This window comes from Salvelinus sp. IW2-2015, linkage group LG14 (assembly GCF_002910315.2).
Source record: "Salvelinus sp. IW2-2015 linkage group LG14, ASM291031v2, whole genome shotgun sequence".
Taxonomy (NCBI): Eukaryota; Metazoa; Chordata; class Actinopteri; order Salmoniformes; family Salmonidae; genus Salvelinus; species Salvelinus sp. IW2-2015.
The window spans coordinates 49,820,733-49,847,309 of record NC_036854.1 but is presented as its reverse complement, the minus strand read 5'-3'; the positions used below and the strand labels follow the sequence as shown (position 1 = coordinate 49,847,309).

General features: G+C 42.3%; 1 non-coding gene across 1 annotated transcript; it reads left to right on the top strand.

Moving 5' to 3' along the window:
* The first annotated feature begins 15,397 nt into the window (after positions 1-15,397).
* trnar-ccg (transfer RNA arginine (anticodon CCG)) lies at positions 15,398-15,470 on the top strand. The gene has a single exon. It is a non-coding gene; the product is annotated as a tRNA-Arg (tRNA).
* Positions 15,471-26,577: the final 11,107 nt, after the last annotated feature.

Below are 26,577 nucleotides of genomic sequence, written 5' to 3'. Positions count from 1 at the left end.
CCTCATCAATCTACACACAATACCCCATAATGACAAAGTGAAAAAAGGTGAAAAAAACGAGTGAAAAAAACTAACCAGAAATACCTTATTTACGTAAGTATTCAGACCCTTTGCTATGAGACTCGAAATTGAGCTCAGGTACATCCTGTTTCCATTAATCATCCTTGAGATGTTTCTACAACTTGATTGGACATGATTCGGAAAGGCACCAGCGTTCTATATAAGGTCTCACAATTGACAGTGCATGTCAGAGCACAGGATTGTGTCGAGGCGCAGATCTAGGGAAAAGAAACCTGGCACCATCCCTACAGGCATCTAAAGGACTCTCAGACCATGAGAAACAAGATTCTCTGGTCTGACGGAACCAAGATTGAACTCTCTGGCCTGAATGCCAAGCTTCACGTMTGGAGGAARCCTGGCACCATCCCTATGGTGAAACATGGTGGTGGCAGCATCATGCTATGGGGATGTTTTTCAGCGGCAGGSACYGCGACACTAGTCAGAATTGAGTGGAAGATGAACGGAGCAAAGTGCAGAGAGATCCTTGATGAAAACCTGCTCCAGAGCGCTCAAGACCTCAGAATGGGACAAAGGTTCACCTTCCAACAGGACAACGAACCTAAGCACACTGCCAAGACAACACAAGAGTGGCTTAGAGAAAAGTCTCTGAATGTCCTTGAGTGGCCCAGCCAGAGCCCGGACTTGAACCCGATCGAACATCTCTGGAGAGACCTGAATATAGCTGTGCAGCGACGCTCCCCATCCGTCCTGACAGAGCTTGAGAGGATCTGCAGAGAAGAATGGAATAAACTCCCCAAATACAGCTGTGCCAAGCTTGTAGCTTCATACCCAAGAAGACTTGAGGCTGTAACGATGCCAAAGGTGCTTCAAGTAAGTACTGAATAAAGTGTCTGTATACTTATGTAAACGTAATAAAGTTTTTTGTTATGTACATTTGTTCAACAAAAACAAAGTGTTGTTTTTTTGCTTTGTCATTATGGGATATTGTGTGTAGATGGATGAGGGGGAAAAAACAATTTAATCAATTTTAGAATAAGGCTGTAACATAACAAAATGTGGAAAAGGTCAAGGGGTCTGAATACTTTCCGAATGCACTGTATATAACATTCTATTGACTGCAAGATTTTTNTATTGTGTGTAGATGGATGAGGGGGAAAAAACAATTTAATCAATTTTAGAATAAGGCTGTAACATAACAAAATGTGGAAAAGGTCAAGGGGTCTGAATACTTTCCGAATGCACTGTATATAACATTCTATTGACTGCAAGATTTTTGTATAATAATTTAAATAGAACAATTCTAAGTTTTGAATGCGGTGTCGTTGATAAACCATGCGCCATGGAATCGGTGCATCCAAAATCTCTTCCCAATTATTTTGCAATCTATATGGCACAGCTGTCCATTTTTTGGTCCTTAAATTAAACTGGTATACTTTTTAATTTATCACAATTTTTTTCTTTAACCAATTTTGGTCTTTAATGCAGGGCCGACAGACAAGTTCCTTACTTTTTCCCCCTTCCACTTGCCTCTTCCATTTTCAAATCCAATCAAATGTTATTTGTCACATGCGCAGAATACAACACGTGTAGACCTTACTGTGAAATGCTTACTTACAAGCCCTTAACAAACAATGCAGTTTTAAGAAAAATRAGAGTTAAGAAAAATATTTACTTAATAAACCAAAGTAGAAAATAAACGAGCATCAATAAAATAATGAGGCTATATACAGAGGGTACCTGTCCCGAGTCAATGTGCGGGGGTACAGGTTAGTCGAGGTAATTGAGGAAATTAGCTTGATCACACAGTCATCCGGAACAGCTGGTGCTCTCATGCATTCTTCAGTGTTGCTTGCCTCGAAGCGCACATAGAAGTCATTTAGCTCATCTGGTAGGCTTGTGTCACTGGGCAGCTCGCGCCTGGGCTTCCCTTTATAGTCTGTAATAGTTTGCAAGCCCTGCCACATCTGACGAGCGTCGGACCCAGTGTAGTAAGATTCAATCTTAGTCCTTTATTTACGCTTTGCCTGTTTGATGGTTCGTCTGAGGGCATAGCGGGATTTCTTATAAGCGTCCGGGTTAGAGTCCCGCTCCTTGAAAGCGGCAGCTCTACCCTTAAGCTCAGAGCAGATGTTGCCTGTAAATCATGGCTTCTGGTTGGGGTATGTACGTAGGGTCACTGTCGGGACAACGTCATCGATGTACTTATTGATGAAGCCGGTGACTGATGTGGTATACTTCTCTATGCCATCGAATGAGTCCCGGAACATTTTCCAGTCTGTGGCAGCAAAACAGCTCTGTAGTTTAGCATCTGTGGTAATGCTGCAATTAGTTGGTTGTAATTTTGGGAAGAGCAGACATTTACATATATTTTTGTTAGCTGCATGTGTGACATAACTCCACCAGTCCTATTTATGATATCATTTACAAAGACTATACTTTTTTTAAATATTTTTTTTCTAGTATTTTTTTATCAATTAGTATATTTGAGTTTAACCATAATATTTGTTGTATTATTTGTTCTGCATTTTCTGGTAGGTTAAACTTAAATTACAACCAAATTTATATCGCTTTTTAAAAAAATAGCAATATTTTTCCTTTCAGCAGGACAATAACCTAAAACACAAGGCCAAATCTTCACTGGAGTTGCTTACCAAGAAGACAGTGAATGCTCCTGAGTGGACGAGTTATAGTTTTGACTTAAATCTACTTGAAAATCTATGGCAAGACCTGAAGACGGTTGTCTAGCAATGATCAACAACCAATTTGACAGAGCTTGAATAATTTTTTAAAGAATAATTGGCAAATGTTGCACAATCCAGGTGTGGAAAGCTCTTAGAGACTTTTCCAGAAAGACTCATTTGTAATCATTGCCAAATTATTGAGTCAAGGATGTGAATACCTCTGTAAATGAAATATTTCTGTATTTCATTTTCAATACATTTGTAAAAAAAAAAATCCCCAAAAACATGTTTTCACTTTGTCATTATGGAGTATTGTGTGTAGACGGTTGAAAAAACAAATACTAAATATCACATTTCTATTCAAGCTGTAACACAATAAAATGTGGACTAAGTCAAGGGGTATGAATACTTTCTGAAGGCACTGTATGTGATAGTAGTTCCCTAACAGTTAAATGTMCATAGGGAACAGACTTGCAGGAAGTCTTTAATGGTTGAGTGTTTAGTCAGAGATCCTAATGATTCGTTCTAAGTATTATCTTAAGAAACTTGAAAAGGATTAGAGTAATTAAAGGCTAAGAAACACTCCTAATCAAACTTATTTTATCAAATGTAAATAATAATTGTAATCATATTGATTAAAGATGCGTACACTATTTTAGCTGAACAGCGTACCACTTTAATTCTGTTACATCCCTTCCAAGAAAACACGTGAAATGTGTAGTTTCACATGTCAAACTCAGCTGATTCTTTGACATATGAAGATAAAAGAGACCCGTGTCAGGTCAGTTGTTCACATGTGAAACCATGTGTTCACATGTATTACATTTAGAGTTCACATGTTAACACCGCCTTTTCACATGTGAGGAGAATAACATMTTTTTTGTCGTTCCAAGATGGCTTAGCAGTTCAGACGTCATTTTTGTCCTCGTACTGTCTTGTCCTGTATATATATATATTTACACCTTCTTCGCATATCTTTTATATATTTTATTATCCAAGAACTCAACTACAAAAGCTTTCCTGCAAAAGCTTTCCTGCAACCCGCCTCACCAATTACAAAAAAACAATATATTTACCTCAAATCTGAAAATCCACAGTGGAAGCTAGCCAGGGCTAATCAGAAGCTAGCCAGAAAGCTAACCAGAAGCTAGCCGAAAGCTAATCTGAAGCTGCCCAGAAGTTAGCCGGTTTGCTGGCTAGCGTTGGTGTTTCAGCTGCCCACGTTTTGTGGTCATCAGCTATTCCTTTAGCTCGATAATCTACCGGCACTTTTGTGCAACGCGACTCGGACCGGAAGCATACCGGGCCTTTTTTATTTTTTATTTTTTATTTTTCTCTCAGTTTCCCCGGATTTCAGCCGCAGACTCTGGACATTTGCACCTTGATTTCGCAGCTAGCTAGCTGCAAACGTGTGACTATTGGCTTACGTCGATCCCGGAGCAAAACTTAAATTATTCCGGAGCTAGCCAGCTGAGGAGTTCCATCAGCCATTCCTGGGCTACAGTCACCTATCCGGACCCGTTTGTTTTTTTTATTTTTATTTTTTATTATTATTATTTATTTTGTTATTTTTTTTTTATTTTTTTTCTTTTTATTATTATTATTATTATTATTTTTTGCTGAAGATACGGAGCCCCACCGTGCCTTCACGACTGACTGCCGACGTTATCTGCCCGAGGGAGTTATCCAACTGGCACCTCCGTCGCGACGTTACCTGAACGACGCTCATCTGGGGCCCGCTAATCGTTAGCTGTCTTATCGGCTGCTATCTGAATAAGTATATCGGACAATTTTTTTTCTTGGGTCACTATATCTATTTTGCCAATTGGATTGATCCCCTCTACCACACGGACCCACTAATCTACCGACGGAATCGCACGAGGTGTCTAAAAATAGACCCTCCATCCTACTGCTATCTTGCTACCGATAGCCATCTACCCGGCCAGCTGTCTGGATCGCCGTGACCCCAACCAATCTCTACTCAACTGGACCCTTATTTGATCACTCGTTAAGCATGCCTCTCCTTAATGTAAATATGCCTTGTCCATTGCTGTTCTGGTTAGTGTTTATTGGCTTGTTTCACTGTAGGGCCTCTTAGCCCTGCTCACTATACCATATCCAACCTTTCAGTTTCCACACCCCACATATGCGATGACATCACCTGGTTTCAATGATGTTTCTAGAGACAATATCTCTCTCATCATCACTCAATACCAAGGTTTACCTCCACTGTATTCACCATCCTACCATACCTTTGTCTGTACATTATTCCTTGAAGCTATTTTATCGCCCCCAGAAACGTCCTTTCACTCTCTGTTTCTAGACGTTCTAGACGACCAATTCTCATAGCTTTTAGCCGTACCCTTATCCTACTCCTCCTCTGTCCTCTGGTGATGTAGAGGTGATCCAGGCCCTGCAGTACCTAGCTCCACTCCTATTCCCCAGGCGCTCTCTTTTGATGACTTCTGTAACCGTATAGCCTGTTAGCCTTGGTTTCATGCATGTTAACATTAGAAGCCTCCTCCCTAAGTTTGTTTTTGTTCACTGCTTTAGCACACTCTGCCAACCCGGATGTTTTACCGTGTCTGAATCCTGGCTTAGAAGAACCACCAAAAAATTCTGACATTTTCATCCCAACTACAGATTTTCAGACAAGATAGAACGGCCAAAGGGGCGGTGTTGCAATCTACTGCAAAGATTGCCTGCAGAGTTCTGTTTTACTATCCAGGTCTGTTCCAAAACATTTGAACTTATACTTTTAAAAATCCACCTCTCTAAAAACAAGTCTCCTCACCGTTGCCGCCTGCTATAGACCACCCTCTGCCCCAGCTGTGCTCTGGACACCATATGTGAACTGATTGCCCCCATTATCTTCAGAGCTCGTGCTGCTAGGCGACCTAAATTTGAACATGCTTAACACCCCAGCCATCCTACAATCTAAGCTTGATGCCCTCAATCTCACACAAATTATCAATGAACCTACCAGGTACCACCCAATTCCGTAAACCCTCATAGATATCATCGTAACCAACTTGCCCTCCAAATACACCTCTGACGTTTTCAACCAAGAACTCAACGATCACTGCCTCATTGCCTGCATCCGTAATGGGTCAGCGGTCAAACGACCTCCACTCATCACTGTCAAACGCTCCCTGAAACACTCAGCGAGCAGGCCTTTCTAATCGACCTGGCCGAGGTATCCTGGAAGGATATTGATCTCATCTCGTCAGTAGAGGATGCCTGGATATTTTTTTTTAAATGCCTTCCTCACCATCTTGAATAAGCATGCCCCATTCAAAAATTTAGAACCAGGAAAGATATAGCCCTTGGTTCTCTCCTGACCTGACTGCCCTTAACCAACAGAAAACATCCTATGGCGTTCTGCATTAGCATCGAACAGCCCCCGTGATATGCAACTTTTCAGGGAAGCTAGAAACAAGTACACAGGCAGTTAGAAAAGCCAAGGCTAGCTTTTTCAAGCAGAAATTTGCTTCCTGCAACACAAATTCAAAAAGTTCTGGGACACTGTAAAGTCCATGGAGAATAGTAAAACACCTCCTCCCAGCTTCCAACTGCACTGAAGATAGGAACACTGTCACCAACCGACAAATCCACTATAATTGAGAATTTCAATAGCATTTTTCTACGGCTGGCCATGCTTTCCACCTGGCTACCCCCTACCCCGGTCAACAGACTGCCTCCCCTCTGCTACTCGCCCAAGCCTTCCCCATTTCTCTTCTCCAATACAGTCAGCTGATGTTCTGAAAGAGCTGCAAATCTGGACCCTTACAAATCAGCCGGGCTAGATAATCTGCGCCTTTCTTTCTAAAAACTATCTGCTGAAATTGTTGCCACCCCTATTACTAACCTTTTCAACCTCTTCTTTCGTGTCGTCTGAGATTCCCAAAGATTGGAAGCAGCTGCGGTTATCCCCCTCTTCAAAGGGGGGCAACTCTTGACCCTAACAGCTACAGATATATCTATCCTACCCTGCCTTTCTAGGTCTTCGAAAGCCAAGTCACAAACAGATTACCGACCATTTCGAATCCCACATACCTTCTCCGCTATGCAATCTGGTTTCAGAGCTGGTCATGGATGCACCTCAGCCACGGCTCAAGGTCATAAACGATATCTTAACCGCCATCGATAGGAACAATACTGTGCAGCCGTATTCCATTGACCTGGCAAGCTTTTGACTCTGTCAATCACCACATCCTCATCGGCAGACTTGACAGCCTTGGTTTCTCTAATGATTGCCTCGCCTGGTTCACCAACTACTTCTCTGATCGAGTTCAGTGTGTCAAATCGAGGGTCTGTTGTCCGGGCCTCTGGCAGTCTCTATGGGGGTGCCACAGGGTTCAATTCTTGGACCGACTCTCTTCTCTGTATACATCAATGATGTCGCTCTTGCTGCTGGGATTCTCTGATCCACTCTACGCAGACGACACTATTCTGTATACTTCTGGCCCTTCTTTTGACACTGGGTTAACAACCCTCCAGGCGAGCTTCAATGCCATACAACTCTCCTTCCGTGGCCTCCAATTGCTCTTAATACAAGTAAACTAAATGCATGCTCTTCAACCGATCGCTGCCTGCACCTGCCCGCCTGTCCAACATCACTACTCTGGACGGCTCTGACTTAGAATATGTGGACAACTACAAATACCTAGGTGTCTGGTTAGACTGTAACTCTCCTTCCAGACTCACATCAAACATCTCCAATCCAGTTAAATCTAGAATTGGCTTCCTATTCCGCAACAAAGCATCCTTCACTCATGCTGCCAAACATACCCTTGTAAACTGACCATCCTACCAATCCTCGACTTCGGTGATGTCATTTACAAAATAGCCTCCAAAACCCTACTCAATAAATTGGATGCAGTCTATCACAGTGCCATCCGTTTTGTCACCAAAGCCCCATATACTACCCACCACTGCGACCTGTACACTCTCGTTGGCTGGCCCTCGCTTCATACTCGTCGCAACCACTGGCTCCAGGTCATCTACAAGACCTGCTAGGTAAAGTCCCTTATCTCAGCTCACTGGTCACCATAGCAGCACCTACCTGTAGCACGCGCTCCAGCAGGTATATCTCTCTGGTCACCCCCAAAACCAATTCTTCCTTTGGCCGCCTCTCCTTCCAGTTCTCTGCTGCCAATGACTGGAACGAACTACAAAAATCTCTGAAACTGGAAACACTTATCTCCCTCACTAGCTTTAAGCACCAGCTGTCAGAGCAGCTCATAGATTACTGCGACCTGTACATAGCCCATCTTAATTTGCCCAAACAACTACCTCTTTACCTGCTGTATTTATTTATTTATTTTGCTCCTTTGCACCCATTATTTCTATCTCTACTTTACACTTTCTTCCACTGCAAACCAACCATTCCAGTGTTTTTTAATATATATTTTTCTTACTTGCTACATTGTATTTACTTCGCCACCATGGCCTTTTTATATATATTTTTATTTATATATATATTTTGTTTGCCTTCACCTCCCTTATCTCACCTCACTTGCTCACATTGTATATAGACTTATTTTTCACTGTATTATTGACTGTATGTTTGTTTTACTCCATGTGTAACTMTGTGTTGTTGTATGTGTCGAACTACTCTGCTTTATCTTGGCCASGTCGCAATTGTAAATGAGAACGTGTTCTCAATTTGCCTACCTGGTTAAATAAAGGTGAAATAAAATAAATAAATAAATGTTTTCTCTTAACATGTGAATTGCAGATGCAAATGTGACATTTGCAGTTTCAAATTTGTGAAAATCTAACTCTCACATGTGGAATTGCATTATTTCATTTGCAGTTTTACATGTGAAAAACGTTCAAATGTTGTCACGTGTAGTTTCATGATATCACTTATTGAAATGTTTCATCCCCATGTGAAATATATTTTCAAATGTGCTCAATGTTTTCACATGTGCAGTTTCATGTCGTCATATGTTATCTGACATGTTGTCACGTTAGCTTCACATAAAATCATTATATCATGTGGTTTTCCCTGCAGGAATTTTGAATTKATGGAATTTATAGGGAGAGGGAATTTAATTGGAATTACATTTGTGGAATTGACCCCAACCCTGTTGGGGTCAAAGCTTGAGGAGGAAAGGAGGGGGGCCACATTATCTTAGAGACTWGGGGAAATTCAATCAATCAGGAGTCTTGGCGTCTATATTACTGCACAGACGGTTCTAGTGGCATTATTGCAGGAGTAGAGGTGCAGGTATGGCCTGAAAACACCTCCCAAGCCTGGGTCAGCAAAGTGATTGGCTTATATCCTCTTTGACTCATGAAGGGTACTATAGGTGATTGTTTTTTCTTCTCCTTGGACGTGTCGATGTTTCTAAATCGACACGACTGTCCTTCAAACTCGGACTGTGAGAGCTGGAGACTGTGGACATTAAATGTCAGGGCCAACTGACATTATACTGTCAATACTTAGCATGGTAAAAGAACCCAGCACGTGTGCTGAAAAATCTGAAGTCTGATCATTTATCTCCGTTCTCATAGATGTGTTATTTATGGCTGTGTTTACACAGGCAGCYGAATTCGGATATTTTTCCACTAATTGGCTTTTGACCAATCAGATCAGCTCTTTTGCCAATAATTGGGAAAAAGATCAGAATTGGGAAGCAGCCGACCTATCTCATGTGGACTATTTAAAGTCAACAGCAATTATCGGTTGTAGGTCATCACTTCAAGAGATTTTCCTTTTATAAACTTTTATCTCATGCACTAAAGGGGCAGTCTGGGATTGGTACATCCATTTTTGAACTTAATTAATGATATATAGCCGTTGATAACTTATAAATGCCTCATGAGCTTAGTTCCATTGTCTTCCTCCATCACAGCTTAAAATATATAGCRACAAAAGTATTACTGGTTAGATTTCTCCAGCCCCTTCCTTCAGTTTTATACCAAAACAAGAGGCGGTCCTTGAATGATGTTGCGCATGTCACAGGCATGTGTGGTATAGTGGTGTTTTGCTGTCAGCCCTTTGGCTTGTTTTCTTGGAATTACATTTTGTACCACTTGGGGTTTGAGCAGTTTTTTCATGGTGGGTAGGATTGTGCGTGCGCGTCTAGACATGAGTCACAGTACCGGAAAACTGTTAAGTCCCTCTGTTGGATTATTCCGCCATTCCAACACTGMTTTCCATGGGTCTTCACCATCCATCACAGCMTTTTTTAGGAGCGTTTTGGCAATTTTCACAGCTGATTCCCGCTTGACCATTGCTTTGGCTGTGAWATGGTGATGACGTCACATGTTTAAAGTTCCACTCATTAGCACATTTTAGAAAGTCCATTCCCGGAGAAGAGGGGGCCATTATCAGAAGCAACAGTGTGAGCAACAACATGTCTGCTGAATTGCTTTTTGCAGCACTCACTGATGGTGTCTGATGTGGTGTCAGTCAGCACGTCGAGCTCCCAGTAGTCCGAGTAATAATCGACCATGATGAGGTAGTTGCTTTTGTTGACTGTGAGTAACTAAGTCTATCCCGATCTTGGACCATGGAAGGAGAGGGATTTGGTGGGGGGTGATCCTCCTTTTGTTGTCTCTTCTGGATGGAGTTACAGGTTGCCCATTTGCTGATAAAGATCTCTACGTTCTCCGTAATCCTTGGCCAGAAAACAGCGTCACGTGCCTTTCTGAGACTGGCCTCTATGCCTGAGTGGCCAGAGTGTATTTTGTGTAGAAAGTATGCGTATAACATGTCAGGGATGAAGACTCTGTTTCCTTTAAAATATCACTCCATTTTCTGTGGTGAGCTCCTCTTTGTACGTCCGGAAATCTTTCAGTGTGTGACTCACAGCCTGTTTGGTTCCAGGCCAGATGTTTTTTATTTGTGTGTACAGAGCCTGAAACAGTGGGTCCTGTGAACAGTGTGCTTTGATTGTCTCCATTGTCTTAGTTGAGATGTTGACATCACTGGTGTGATCCACCTGTTCCAGGTCAGTTGTGGCTAGATCCATGGCGTAGACTGGTGTTTGCATTTGTCTGTGCTCTGTGKTTGATTGAGCTGTTCTGGACAGGAAGTCAGCTACATGTAGTTCTTTGCCTTGCTTGCATTGCACGTGGAGTTGGTATCTTTGTAGCCTTAGCAACATTCTCTGCAGTTGCTTGGGTGCTGTGAGAACGGATTTTTTGAAGATCGTCTCAAGCGGTTTGTGGTCGCTGGGTATTGTGATGAACTCTCTGCCATGCAGATACTGGTCAAACTTCTCGGGTCGCAAAACTTCTTGTACGCATGAAGACCGAGAGTGCTAACAGACCTGGGTTCAGACCTGGGTTCAAGATCTATAAGATGGCGCTGCTGGAGAAGACGGCAGACGTTTTACGTGCCCCCAGCGATTGTTTTTTTGTTCGTTCATTTGCGTTGTTTGTAACTTATTTTAATACTTATTTTGTACATAATGTTGCCGCTACCGAAGGGCAGACTGCCTTCTGAGAATTCGTAGGCAATCGAATAAACCCCCACTTCCCTCCATTCTGCTAGCAAACGTGCAATCCTGCAAATCGATGAGTTACACGGAAGATTAAACTACCAACGGGACATTAAAAACTGTAACATCTTATCCTTCACGGAGTCGTGGCCGAACGACGACAATATAACATACAGCTGGCTGGTTATACGAACAGCGGCGTCGGAACAGCGCGTCGGAATATGTATTTTTGTAAACAACAGCTGGTGCCACGATTATAAGGAAGTCTCGAGCTATTGCTCACCTGAGGTAGAGTATCTCATGATAAGCTGTAGACCACACTACCTACTGAGAGAAATTTCATCTGTATTCATTGTAGCTGTTTACATACCACCACAGTCAGAGGCTRGCACTAAGACAGCATTGAATGAACTGTATTCCACCATAAGCAAACAAGAAAACGCTCACCCAGAGGCGGCGCTCCTAGTAGCCGGGGACTTTAATGCAGGGAAACTTAMATCCGTTTTAYCAAATTTCTATCAGCATGTTAAATGTGCAACCAGCGACAGACTAGAGCAAATGCTAAAAGTATGAAATATTCAAATAGTCTTTGAACCCAGGTGCAAGGCTAGTGCTCCTAGCCTGTGGCTACTTCACATAAGCCTGTCTCTTACAATAGCTGAGCAGTACAGTCATGTTGTGAGCWTGTGAGGTTGAACCTGGTTGTTGGACAAAGAATCAGTGGGCTAGAAAAGTGCAATTTCTGTAATTTTTTCGTGTTGATCATGTCCTCTTGCCGAGCTCTCAATAGTTTGCATGATTAATGAGCATGATTGGCCTTTGATTTGTGCAACAGATATGCAGTACAATTATGCATATACAGTATCAAATGGGATTRTTTTGTTAGTTTGAAATAGCACCCAAGATTGCAGTCTTAACATTGCTTCTGTATCCTAATGCTCAGGCATATAGTGGATTCTCATGGACTTATCTGGTATGGACGCCTGTTGGCAGTTGTTGAAAATAATCAGTCCTGGGCTTCTGAAAAAGTTGTATCTTCTTCTGCCTGTTCCATCCGTGTAACGAGATGAGTGGGGGTAAAGGATTTCCATAATCCTCAGCAGTTTTAGACACATGCTCTGTGTCCCAACTAGCACCCGATTCCGTATATAGCGCACTACTTTTGGCTAGAGCCTTATGGGCCCTGATCCAATGTAGTACACTACACTCTTAGAAAAAAGGGTTCCAAAATGGTTCTTCAGTTGTCCCCATAGGAGAACTCTTTTTGGTTCCTTGTAGAACCGTTTTTGGTTTCAGATAGAACCCTTTTGGGTTTTGTGTAGAACCCTCTATGGAAAGGGTTCCCCTTGGAATCCAAAAGGGTTCTACCTGGAACCCAAAATGGTTCTTCAAAGGGTTCTCATATGGGGACATCCGAAGAACCCTTTTAGGTTCTAGATAGCACCTTTTTTCTAAGAGTGTACCGTACGTAGGGAAAATGGTATCATTTGGGATACAGATAGACTCAGCGGGGGATTGGATCCATCTAGAGCAGGCTCCTTTGTTCTGCAGCCAGAGAAACCCTTCTTCCTCAGTGACTGCAGGTATATTTATGGTCCAAAACACACACAGTCGGTCACACACACACATCCCACCCCCACCGTGCTCCCCCCTGACTTGCCATCTCACAGCTGCTGTCTGCTGTTGATGGCTCACTATACCCAGTAAAAAGATCCCCGAGTTTTTATAGCAGAATTTATATTCATGCATCTGGCTGTTCCAGTTCAAATGTCCAGTACTGTATCATGAAAACAGGACCAACACAACAAACACCTTTTATGATATACCGACTGAAAAACATATTTATGTTATTTTGACAGGGAAGAAATCAGATGGGATACATGCAGGTGAGAAAAACAGAGAGAAGGGCAGGCCACAGTCGCCAGTGTGGAATCATAGATGTTATATGTGCCAGGAGAGCTACCACTCAACCACTCCTCTCCACATGCTTTGCCCTTTTGAGATGTGCGATTCATATGATTCACCCCATCATCTACATTTTACATTTTAGTCACTTAGCAGATACGCTTAGCCAGAGCGCCTTACTATTAGTGCATTCATCTTAATATAGCTAGGTGAGTCAACCACATATCGTAGWCGTATTAAGTCAACTTTTCCTCAATAATGAAGTTATCAGCAAAGTCAGGGCTAGTAGGAAAAGATAAGCGCAGGTTTATGGGGTGGCAGGTAKCCTAGTGGTTAGTGTTGGGCCAGTAACTGAAAGGTTGCTGGATTGAATCCCTGAGCTCACAAGGTCAAAATCTGTTGTTCTGCCCCTGAACAAGTCAGTTAACCCACTGTTCCCCGGTAGGCTGTCATTGTAAATAAGAATTTATTCTTAACKGACTTGTGTTGTTAATTAAATGGGGGTGGCAGAACAGGGTTTGAGCATAGCCTGAAGGTAGGGATGGGCAGTTTCATTTGCTGCTCTGTAGGCAAGCACCAGGGTAATTGCATGAGTAATGACTACTGATTACACCATATCCCTATGGTGTATCCCTAAGGCTCCATTATTTGGTCACGGTCATCTGTGGGTGTCTAAGCCGTTAACAGTGTGTGTCYGGTGGGTGCCTTCCACCTCTAAAGGTGCTGGCCCAACCTGGCAGTCTGAAAGTCCTTGGCTTTGCTGAGACAAGTGCTGCGAGTTGGTGCTGTGCTGTGGGTTGGTCGGTAGCTTCCATTTCAAGAGGAAATGTGTGCCCTCCTAAGCGCCAAAAAAAGCAACCTAGATCTATGACAACGTAATAACATTATTCATGAATCATTGATTGAATTAGAAGAAAAATGCTCATTAGAACTAATGAATAATTAAATGACCATTAAAAAGTAAGATGTTTGGGCATGGATCTGTTTTAGTGCTAATTTAATCTGTGTGATAAGGAAATATAGTGGAAATAACTTTATTCCTTAGGATATATTCCCCACACTGCTTGCTTTTCAAATGATCCTCCCTAGTCACCAGCTAAATAAAAACTTAACGGAGGGGTGCATATTGGGATTAGGTTAACATATGCGGTAAAACCTATTCTGCTCAATCGTGACAATCCAACAAAAACCAGCCAAGCCAATAAATCACATAMGTGACGGCTCTCTGAATGTGGAGATACCAGACCGAGAGTGTGTGCGTGTGTTTTTTTGTTGTTGTTGTTGTGTACCTGATGCTATACCTGGCTGTAATTGTCTGGATTCATACAGCTCTTTTTCACACCTCCAGCCGTGTAGACGTGACAGCCCTACACAAGGTAAATTGGTGTCACTGGTCTTCTAGTGTAGGACCAGTCAGTCAAGCTCAATTCCCTCAAGTCCTGATGGCTGGGTGATGTAATGATGGGGTTGGCCAAAGCCTCTGTTCCTAATGATTAACCTGTCCCATCCACTGAAATGTGATTTAACTACAACCATTATGTGAGTTATACCCTGTATTATGTAACCTGTATTATGTAACCTATCTACTGGGCTCAATATTTGGAATGACTAAAAGTAAATAATACTGAGGACTGAGTGTCTGGCCCACTAAACATTGCTTGAAGAACAACTGACTATTGGACACAGCAAAATGTTCTAGGATAAAAAAKAAGATTGTGTCATCTTGGCCGGCTATTGCCAATATGGTGAATTTGTATGAGGAAAAGGTTAATGATTCTGCCGGCCCAATGTGAGGACACTATCAAACGCATACACTCCCATTGTTCTCATTGTTCTCYCATCATTCTCATGGCTCACAGAACATACAGTTGAAGTCAGAAATATACATACACTTAGGTTGGAGTCATTAAAACTCGTTTTTCAACCACTCCACAAATTTCTTGTTAATATTATGTGGTGGAGACCTCCTTGGGTTTAGGTACAGAATTGTCATGTTCCCAAACAATTGGACAAGATGGATTCTCGACTGTAGATGCAGGTCTGTTCAAAGGCATACAGGCATGCAAACCCAACTTTTTGGCCAACCTTGACCAAAAATAATATTATTTTGATAGATTTTACACCCATTGTTACATATACTTCATATATGATGAAAATACGTTTTGGAGGCTTTAAAAAAAATCCTGGGGGAGAATGCCCAGTCCCCCTTAAAAGAGGCTTAGCCCCCCTATCCATGAATCTCTAGTGACGTCTCTGCTTTGCAATAACATGGAAATAGAAATAAACAAGRAAGTTTAATTGTAGGCAACATGAGACCAAGAGGCAGCAGACATTGGCCCAGTGGCCTAATGGATAAGGCATCAGCCTCCGGAGCTGGGGATTGTGGGTTCAAGTCCCACCTGGGTCTATTGAAATCGGCTTGTTTTTATCCTTAGAASATGGTGCCAATGGACATGGCAGCATCACGACTAGCTCTTAGAAAACTTTGCAGTATTTCGTTTTTTATGTACTATTTTTTTTACATTATTAGCCGGGAAGAACTATTGGACATTAGAGCGGCGGTAACTCACCAGAACTACCAGCATTACGATCAGGAATACGACTTCCCTGGAGCCAGATCCTTTGTTCACTCTCCCCAGAGCAATGGAACTTATTGCAGAGGCCGACCCAAAACATCGCCGGCGGTAGAGAGGCACTCGAGGTGCCCTGCTGGTTCGACTTAGGTGCGCACACCATCCACCGCTTCCATCTTTGGATAACAAAGTTGATGAGCTTAGAGCAAGGATTTCTTTCCAGAGAGACATCGGGGCCTGTAACATACTTTGTTTCACGGAAACATGGCTCTCTCGGGATACTCTGTCGGAGACGATAAAGCCAGARGGATTCTCAGTACATTGCGCAGACAGGAATAAATATCTCTCCGGGAAGCATAAGGGCGGAGGGGTGTGTTTCCTGATTAACGACTCATGGTGTAATTCTAGGAACGTACAGGAACTCAAGTCCTTTKGTTCACCCGAACATAGAATATCTCACAATTAAATGCCAATCATATTATCTCCCAAGAGTATTCTCCTCCATCATTGCCACGGCCGTTTACATCCCACCTCAAGCCGAAACCTCGGCGGCCCTCAAATAACTTTTCTGGACTTTATGCAAACTGGAAACCACATATCCTGAGGCTGCATTTATTGTAGCTGGGTATTTTAACAAAACAAATCMGAGGATTAGGCTGCCGAAGTTCTATCAACATATCGACTGTCCTACTTGGCTACTAAGACTCTCGACCATTCAAACTTCTGGAATGCGTACAAAGCCCTCCCCCGCCCTCCTTACGGCAAATCTGACCACGACTCCATCTTGCTCCTCCTGTCCTATAGGCAGAAACTCAAACAGGAAGTGCCCGTGCTTCATATTATTCAACGCTGKTCTGACCAATTCAGGATTGTTTTGATCACGTKGACTGGGATATGTTCCGGGTAGCTTGCGAAAATAATCTAGACCCATACACGGATATGGTGACTGAGTTTATAAGGAAGTGTACATGAGATGTGGTACCCACTGTGACTATTGAAACCTACCCTAACCAGAAACSGTGGATAGATGGTAGCATTYRCGCAAAACTGGAAGTGCGAACCCCCGCATTTAACCATGGCAAGGCGACTGGTAATATGACAGAATATAAACAGTGTAGTTATTCACTCCGCAAGGCAAKYRAAYAAGCTAAACATCAGTATAGAGATAAAGTGGAGTCGCAATTCAACGGCTCAGACACGAGACATATGTGGCAGGGACTACAGACAATCACGGACTACAAAAGGAATACCAGCCACGTCGCTGAGACCGACGTCTTGCTTCCGGACAAGCTAAACACCTTCTTTGCCCTCTTTGAGGATAACACAGTGCCACCGAGGCGGCCAGCTACCAAGGACTGTGGGCCCCCCACTTCTCCRTGGCCGACATGAGTAAAACCTTTAAACGTGTTAACCCTCGCAGGGCTGCCGGCCCAGACAGCATCMCTAGCCGCGTCCTCAGAGCTTGCGCAGACCAGCTGGCTGGTGTGTTTACGGGCATATTCAATCTCTCCCTATCCCAGTCTGCTGTCCCCACATGCTTCAAGATGGCCACCATTGTTCCTGTACCCAAGAAGGCAAAGGTAACTGAACTTAATGACTATCGCCCCGTAGCACTCACCTCTGTCATCATGAAGTGCTTTGAGAGACTAGTTTAGGATCATATCACCTCTACCTTACCTGACATCCTAGACCCACTTCAATTTGCTTACCACCTCAATAGATCCACAGACGATGCAATCGCCACCACTCTGCACACAGCCCTATCCCATCTGGACAGGAGAAATACCTATGTAAGAATGCTGTTTATTGACTATAGTTCAACATTCAACGGCATAGTACCCTCCAAGCTCATCATTAAGCTCGAYGCCCTGGGTCTGAACCCCGCCCTGTGCAACTGGGTCCTGGACTTCCTGACGGGCCGCCCCCAGGTGGTGAAGGTAGGAAACAACACCTCCACTCCGCTGATCCTCAACACTGGGGCCCCACAAGGGTGCCTCTCAGCCCCCTCCTGTACTCCCTGTTCACCCATGACTGCTTGGCCAAGCACGCCTCCAACTTAATCATCAAGTTTACAGACACAACAGTGGTAGGCTTGATTACCAACAATGACAAGACAGCCTACAGGGAGGAGGTGAGGGCTCTGGGAGTGTGGTGCCTGGAAAACAACCTCTCACTCAACGTCAACAAAACTAAGGAGATGATCGTGGATTTCAGGAAACAGCAGAGGGTGCACCCACCTATCTACATTGACGGGACCGCAGTGGAGAAGGTGGAAACTTCAAGTTCCTTGGCATACACATCACTGACAAACTGAAATGGACCACCCTCACAGACAGTGTTGTGAATATTTCAATAGGTTAGATATTTCAAGGATATTGAGCAAAGCTATAATCACACTGAACTCCCTGTTCACCCATGACTGCGTGGCCAAGCACGCCTCCAACTCAATCATCAAGTTTGCAGACAACACAACAGGAAATTACAGAGCAATTTCTGCATATTGCATCTTTATATAAAACATGGCAATATACGGTAGTAACAATATAGTAGATATTTCAAGGATATTGAGAAAAGCTATAATCACATAGATTCTGACAGTTGCACACGGGGGTGCCATCTGAAACCAGCCGGTTGTTTGTGGCTCTGGGGAGAAGCACACACACACACACCACTACCATCCACACCATCAGAGAGCCATCTTGTACGTAAGAGGTGATTTTTGGCTCAGACAGTATTTGGTCAACTGAAGCCATTTTTTACATTTTAGCAATTTAGCAGACACTCTTATCCAGAGCGACTTACAGTTAGTGCATTCAGCTTAAGATAGCTAGGTGGGACAACCAAATACTGTATCACAGTCATAGTAAGTACATTTTTTCTTCAATAAAGTAGCTATCAGGAAAGTCAGAGCTAGTAAGGGGGAATAAAAGTCAAGTGTGAGTTTTAGATCACGAAAGGCTTTTCTTTTTTTGTATTGTATTGTTTGTTTATTTGGGGGGAAGAGTGAGGAGGGGTTGCGAAGGAGAGTGCTTTGGGATTAAAGTTGACCTGACAGACGTTTTGCACTGTTTCACTATGGTTTTAGTCATCAATCTAGAAAGAGGGCAATATTTTTATTCATGTAGTAGTGTCCCTCCCCCCCCCCAGAAAGCTTTGACCTTTGGCTTTCACCTGGAATTCTTTATTTATGATCTAGTACACAATAAAAGTGCAATAAAACATATACAAATATGATGGTACGATTAAAAAAWATCTAAATTGTGAATGAATAAGCCTTTTCATACTTTATAATATGTTCATATATARTTATAATCTGTTTTAGGAACATCCACCCAAGATATGTCACCATCTTTACCAATTACTTTACCAAACAKATCATGACATTAGTGATAGTAAACATCTGTCAAATTTGTGAATGTCTAAATCAACATTTGGGCCATTTAAACCTGGTGCGACCCTCCTATAGACAAGGGGAGAAAGGCTATGTAAAAGGCTACATTTTGTCATTCTGAGCATATGCAATTGTGTCTGCCTCCGACATAAAACAAATGTTTGACTTCCAAACAAAATAAATTCTTTACTTATTTTAGGGTGTGTGTAGGTCGCATTCTTTATTGTAGAGCTATGAAAGTAATGTATTTATATCCGCCTGCTCGAGACAAATTCAGGATGCTTTGCCATCTGTGCCATGATGCAGTTGAGCTGATTAAATGTTTATCAAAGGACCACCCCTTTGACGTAATGTTGCAGTGAAGTTATATAAATGGATGTAATGATGCAGGCAACCACTAGAGGGAGGCAAATATACGTTTATTTGACAGAGGACGTTGACATCGTCCTAGGAAGGTCTGGATGTCTGTCTTCTGACTCATAAAACAGCGGGAAATCAATCAAATAGGTCATGTAAACATATTAAAAAAGATATATTCTAATGCCCAATTTTGGGGACTTTCCGTTTAAGAAGATATTATTAAGGCAGTCTTTGAAGAGGTAGTGGTTCAGAAGTTTTCAGAAGATGGACAGGGACTCTCTATCCTAGCTTCAGGGGGAAGCTGGTTCCACCAGTGGGGTGCCAGGACAGAGAAGAGCTTGGACTGGGCTGAGCTGAGCAAGAGCTGCACTCCCGTAGGTGTGGGAGGGCCAAGAGACCAGAGGTGGCAGAACGGAGTGCTCGGGTTAGGGTGTAGGGTTTAAGCATAGCCTGAAGGTAGGAAAGGGCAGTTCCTCTTGCTGCTCCGTAAGCAAGTACCATGGTCTTGTAGTGGATGAGAGCTTYGACTGGAAGCCAGTGGAGTGTGTGGAGGAGCAGGGTGACATTAGAGAACTTAGGAAGGTTGAACACCAGGCCGGCTGCAGCGTTCTGGATGAGTTGCAKGGGTTTGATGGCCATCCAACCAAGTATTTGTTTTCTTTCCAAAACAGACAGGTGCTGAAAGAAAGTGGACCAGTGCTTTGTGTATGGGCTGCTTTTGGCACAATGACCCTTCTTCTCCTCAGCTCTGTTCGGGTCTCTGCTTCCTAGTCATGCAGAATTATCACCTCAGTTAACCAACATATAATCTGTACTGTATGTATGGACTTGGCATTGTATGGACTTGGCATCACGGGTAGGTATATAATTGCAACCTTTGTACAATATTGTGCTGGTCCTTTTCTGTTTGCCTGTGCTTCACGCTGTCTGCTTAACCCAGATCCTTCGACAACGTGTGTCCAGTAATATGCGCCTTCTGATCATTCCGATGAACATACTCTGAGCACGTCTGGTCAAGTGTGTGTTTACCAGATAGCCAGTGTAAAACAACATTGAAAGGAGAAAAGATGAAGCCCAAAAATAGCCTGGAGACAAATGAATCAAAGGCTGTTCAGTACACAGGATAATCACAGTGTCATAGTAGGAAGGTGGGCTGAGGACAGATCAAAAGTACCAAAACACTGCACCTGCCGCCACTGCCACCGACTCCCTAGACGCATGGTGGGGCATGTGCTTCCTGTTCAGTATCAACCACATGCAACACACACACACACACACACAGGCAGGAAAGCCTCACACCTCCACCATGATATAAGGCCCCGTGCTATCCCACAGAGGTCAGGGTCAAACTGATATATCGCGCGCGCGCACATTGGATTTACCGAGCATAGGCTACATCAAATGTGATGAGACGTCATGAATCCTCAAGTAATAGTTTGTTTGATACATTCAGAGCATGCAGATCCTCCAAAAAACACTGATATTACAGCAGACTTTTGTTATAAATTTTGCAATTACCGTTTTTTGAAGAAGTTCTAACTTGCAGGTTTGTTAATCAGACCTACGTTGATTAAGTAGAATAATCATCTTCATTATACTTTATCAATGATGATTTTAGCATGTAAATCTTGGTGGGGCAAAAGAAAAAGCCACAACACAACACTAAACAATACATGAATTGTACTAAAACGTGACAAACGGTGCCAACAAACTGTTAGGGCCTACATAAAGCTGTCCCAACAGCAGAGTCCCAACAACAGTCCCAACACCTTACCACTGCTACACCTGGCTATCAGCGGAGCCTTGTCTGGAAACAAAACAGTTCATTCAGCCTCATTTACTGCCTTTTAAAAAAACATAGCTGATATGGCTGACTAGCTTAAACAAATGTGGTTTCTACTGACAATTGAGATGTACAAACTATGGCATAAGGGGATGATGAGCGGATAAGAGGCAATCCATAATTTCAATTAAGACAGGACGGACGTAGTCAATATAAACTATTTGTTCAGCACTTTGGAAATGTACTGCGACAGAATTCAGAACATGGGCCGTTCTTACAGTATTCTCCCTGTACACCAAGTCAGAACAGTAGGATAAATAAAGGGAGCATATAAGCAGACAATGAAAGCTCTTACAATATTTGATTATTACGTTTCTCTAAAACAGGCTATAGGCTGCATGTGCACCACCAAGTCAGAACAGTAGGCAAAATTATGAGGGGAGTTGGATTACCTTTCAAAACKTATTTTCCCAGTCAGAGCTCGCTTTTTCCCGAGTTCACAGTTTTTTGGAACTCACTGAAGTCTGAGATTTCCCAGTTCTGAGTTTCCAGTTGTTTTGAGCAGGGCAGAAGTCATGCTGGATTGACAGCATGGTCAATGTTGAATGTTTATCYTTTTAAGCTTGGTAAAGAGACCCTTAAACCCAAACTTGGGAACACACACCCACTCCACTGAATAGCAGGCTAGTGAGTGCTTTGCAATGCTTGCAGTTAGCCACTGTTTCCTTCCAAACCACTCAATGTTGAATTGCGATTTCCAACTTGTTGTGTAATGTTTATGTCCAATGAGCACAGATACGTTGTATCTATCATTTCTCTTCATTATTTCTCTTCATATAACAAGGATTGAAAAGGATTTGCCAGTAGATTGATTTTGAAAGTATGATGTTGACATGATGAGTCCAATCAAAGCTACTGTAGATATAATGTGATTTGRCGTCATTTTATCTGTGACCTGTGACCTTGAGCCTTCTTGAATGGGCACTTCTAATGTAACTCTATGGCAGCACCCAAGGGGCTTGAATATTCGAGCTCTACCCTTAGATTTTGCGGGGACATGGTGTATCCATGAATAACAGAACACTGAGCCAATCACRGCGCAACTAGAGAACATTACCAACCCCTACGCTYCGTATTTTCCGCTGGCTGCCCCACCACCACAGAAAGCACTGAGCTAGGCTGAAACGCCTGTATTTTGCAGCTACCTTACTCAAGAAAGCAAAAAAGAGACCAAGTTTGTATGCGGCTTTATTTACTCCATTATTATTTTGTAATATTGTTTGCAAACTGATATGTGACATGTATTAATGCCAAAATAACATGAAAAACAGGCAATAATAAAAAAAAGCTAAACATGAATGACGGATCGCCACTGTACTTTTTTCTATTATAGTAATGTCATTGGTTTCATTATGCTCTCTCTTCCTTCTCTGTCATGACAAGRAGATGATCCATTAGAATAGAATGGAATAGAATTACTTTGCTTTTCCCAGAGGGAACTTCAGTTGTGGCAAGTTGGATAAAATATGCATGGCTCTCGCTGTATGTTCAAAAGGTATTAATACCTTTTTGGTGTTCTGTTACACACGASTCTTTAATATTTCTGACAGGTGAATTCATATTTCACCTCACGCTTTTTCACATTCCTGAGAGTACTCCTCCAGCTCCACACACAAGCCCTCTCAGAGCCTTGATGAAATGGCTCTACACCTCTGAGAATCTGTCACGGCGTGGCACTAACTCAAACACATCGTAGGGCTCTACTCAATCTGCTTCGCCGAAGAGTTAGAGATTGCGCGATCAAAAAGTAACGGGTCATTTCCTGATTGAGCCGACACAACGCAGCGTTTACATTGAAAGGAGTCTCCACTGACACCGGAACGTTGCCTTTAAACTTCAATAACGCTGAACGTCCATGATACGGATTGAATAGAGACCTTACTTCAAGAGTACGGTCAGTTCTCCGTCTGCAAATCTTGAAGTCATATTTTTCCTCCACCATGTGGTAAGAATATGTATATGGATTCACAAAGTGCTCCCACCACATGGAGCAGGTAGCGCAGGTAGCAGGTAGCGCAGGTAGCAGGTAGCGCAGGTAGAGGAGCAAATGTCTACGAAGACAAACGAAGGATAGACCTGAAGTATGTGGCTCCTAAATGGCTCAATAACCATGTCTCCATATTGAGCTTTCTAAGAGGAAAGCTCAAAATACCTATGTTCATAAAGCTTCTCAGGTGTGCCGATCTAGGATCAGTTTAGCCTTTTACATCACAATGAATAAAATTGCGTGGATGGGGGGGACCTGATCAGCACTCCTACTCTGAGACGCTTCATGAATAACAAAGAGTCTCTTGCTGATTTTCAGACCAACGTTTAAGGGGTGTGTTCTTCCGATGAGGGCTTTCAGTGAGCAAATGTAGTCTACATATTACATTCTTCTCTCTGAGAGAACATACATACTGTAGCCCTTTCCTGCAGTCAATGACAAAGTGCCCTCTTTGGCCTTGTGTGTGGAATGTTATTCATATTTGTCATCATTTCGTAATTAATAAAGATTGTATTTTTTGAACTGATGAAAATCCGGTGTTTCTACRTCAAACAGTTTTGTTATGTTTCAGTCTTCAGTGATGTATATCAAGTGTAATATATGGGGATGCAACTCTATATCTGACATGGTACAGATGTCTTCTTTTTTTTAAGCCCATAACCCAGAGAGTATATTTCTCCTGACAGTCTAGTGAAGTGTCCTTATTGATATGCATTTCCCCAAATTGCCCTATTTGTTTTTTCAATGTCGTGATTTCATTAGAGGGCTGCAATTACGAGACAAGTGAACTTCTGAAATAATTGCCWTGCAATTGAGACAAGGCTGTGACAATTAGCATTTCTGTTGTTCGGGATTTACAAGTGCTCCATTAACYGCCAAATGCAATAGATCTATTTTGAACAATTGCTTTGAAAATGGACATAATAACTAGAAACAATTCACACACTCTTAGACACAGAGGAGAACTTAAGTGTTAGTGTTCCTTAAAAATAGCTRGAACACTGAGGCCACAAGTGGAGGAAAAACAGACCTAAGGGGCCACAGTGGAGCGCACCGAAAGACAGTGCCTTGAGGGTCAGTGGTTATGGTTTACTTTCGGATTGAAGAGTGATGACATCATAAGTGAGGCTACAAAAGGATGCATCCTCTTCAATGACGACAACATTTGATCTCAATCACAGTTGAGTGTTTGTCATTTCCCAGTTATGTACACTTTCAGTGCAGTAATGGATCTGTGAGAATCCCTTGTCCCCACAGATAAAGGCACACAAGCAGACTGGCCTCCTGGGCCAACAGCAGAGCAGGTATAAGCAGGTATAAGATCACTTCATCTATCTCATTCGTAAAAGCCCAGTGCAGTCARAAATGTGATTTGCCTATGTTTTATATCTATTTCCACACTACGAGGTTGAAATAACACTGTAAAATTGTGAACATTATGATAATGCCCTTTTAGTGTAATAACTGTTTGAAAAGAACKCCTGAAATGTCAACCTGTTTTGGTGCAATGGAGTTTTGGCCTGCCTGGTGACATAACCAAATTTGACTTTGCAGTATTTGAGTGGAATATTAGAATGGGTTATGTCTTGTAGTCTGTGAGGGGCAACTAGGATAAAGCTGTACCARGATTTAACCAGGGTGTAAAATAAAAGCCCATAAATAGAATTTGAAATTTTTGAGGTTTTGGCCAGCAGCACATTTTTCCCACTGAATGGTAGAACAATGTTTCATCTTCCAAATGAATTTGGCAAGTGATGAATGTAGCCTATCCCAATATCCTGCTGGTGGTGAAAGAGGGATCATGGAACTATAAAAATGGATTCTTGGCAATATATTAATTTCAATTATCGAGACTCAAGCCTGGAAAGAGTTTGGGATTTGCTCCCATCTTTTCAAATCAGACTCTTTGCTTTTAAAGATGGTGTTGAAGTTTACAATTGATTGCAAAGAAGGATASCTTTATTTCCCCAGGTAGCAGAAATGCTGGACTCTGGGAATATATGCGGGCAGCTGTGAATTACACATTTCCTCATTCAGGGGTAATAGAGCGGATTTTGTCCAGTTGATTTKATACTGAACAAAAATATAAACGCAACATGCAACAATTTCAAAGATTTTACTGAGTCATATAAGGAAATCAGTCTATTTAAATTAATTCATTTTGCCCTAATCTATGGATTTCACATGACTGGGCAGGGGCGCGGCCATGGGTGGGCCTGGGAGGGAATAGGCCCACCCGCTTGGGAGCCAGGCCCACCCACTGGGGAGCCAGGCCCAGCCAATCAGAATTAAGGCAGCTTATGGTAGAGAAATTAACATTCAATTCTCTGGCAAATGTTCTGGTGGACATTCCTGCAGTCAACATGCCAATTCCACATTCCCTCAAAACTTGAGACATCTGTAGCATTGTGTTGTGTGACAAAACTGCACATTTTAGAGTGGCCTTTTATTGTCCCCAGCACAAGGTGTACCWGTGTAATGATCATGCTATTTAATCAGCTTCTTGATATGCAACATCTGTCGGGTGGATGGATTATCTAGGCAAAAGATAAATACTCACTAACAGGGAGGTAAACAAATTTGTGCTCAAAATTTGAGAGATGAGCTTTTTATGCGTATGGAATGTTTCTGGGATCTTTTATTTCAGCTCATGAAACATGGGACCAACACTTTACATGTTGTGTTTATATTTTTGTTCTGCATATATCCAGATATAGAGTTGTAATTATTATAAATGATGAACTCTGATATTACCCGAAAGTTTCGTTACTTTGTCCTGCTACTATGGCAAGCGGAAATGTTTTGTGGTAATCTAGGGAAGTCTTCAGAAAAAAGTATTTCGAAAAATACAAAAATGCTACTCTCATGTGAGGTAAGAATAGAGGGGCAAAAGACGGAAAGAAGAAAACACAGAAGACAATGGAGAAATAAAGATTTCCTAAGGACACTTCCAGAATACTGTGTTGAAATGTGGCATTGGCTTTATTATACAATTTCCCTTCATGCTTTCAGAATGTYGGTTAAAACTGAGCAACTCAAGAAGTGAACCTGTCAACACTAGAGGTATCATTTTGTTGACAGACTTAAATCAACAAGTACAGGTAATGAGATTACTGTAGATTTATGCTTATTCACGTCTTGATCATTCAGCAGGGCTTGTGCGATACATTTTGACGTTTTAGTGCCCTCTGCTGTTCATCCTGTCAACTTTATTATGCATATCCATATGGTTATTAAATACAAAAAAATACATTTGATGTGAAAAGTAGGCATTGGTCTGAAACCAAAAAAGAAAGAAAATTCACGTGTGCCACAATGTCTACTTCACCCATGCTCTACCAAGGTTTTCAAGCACACAGC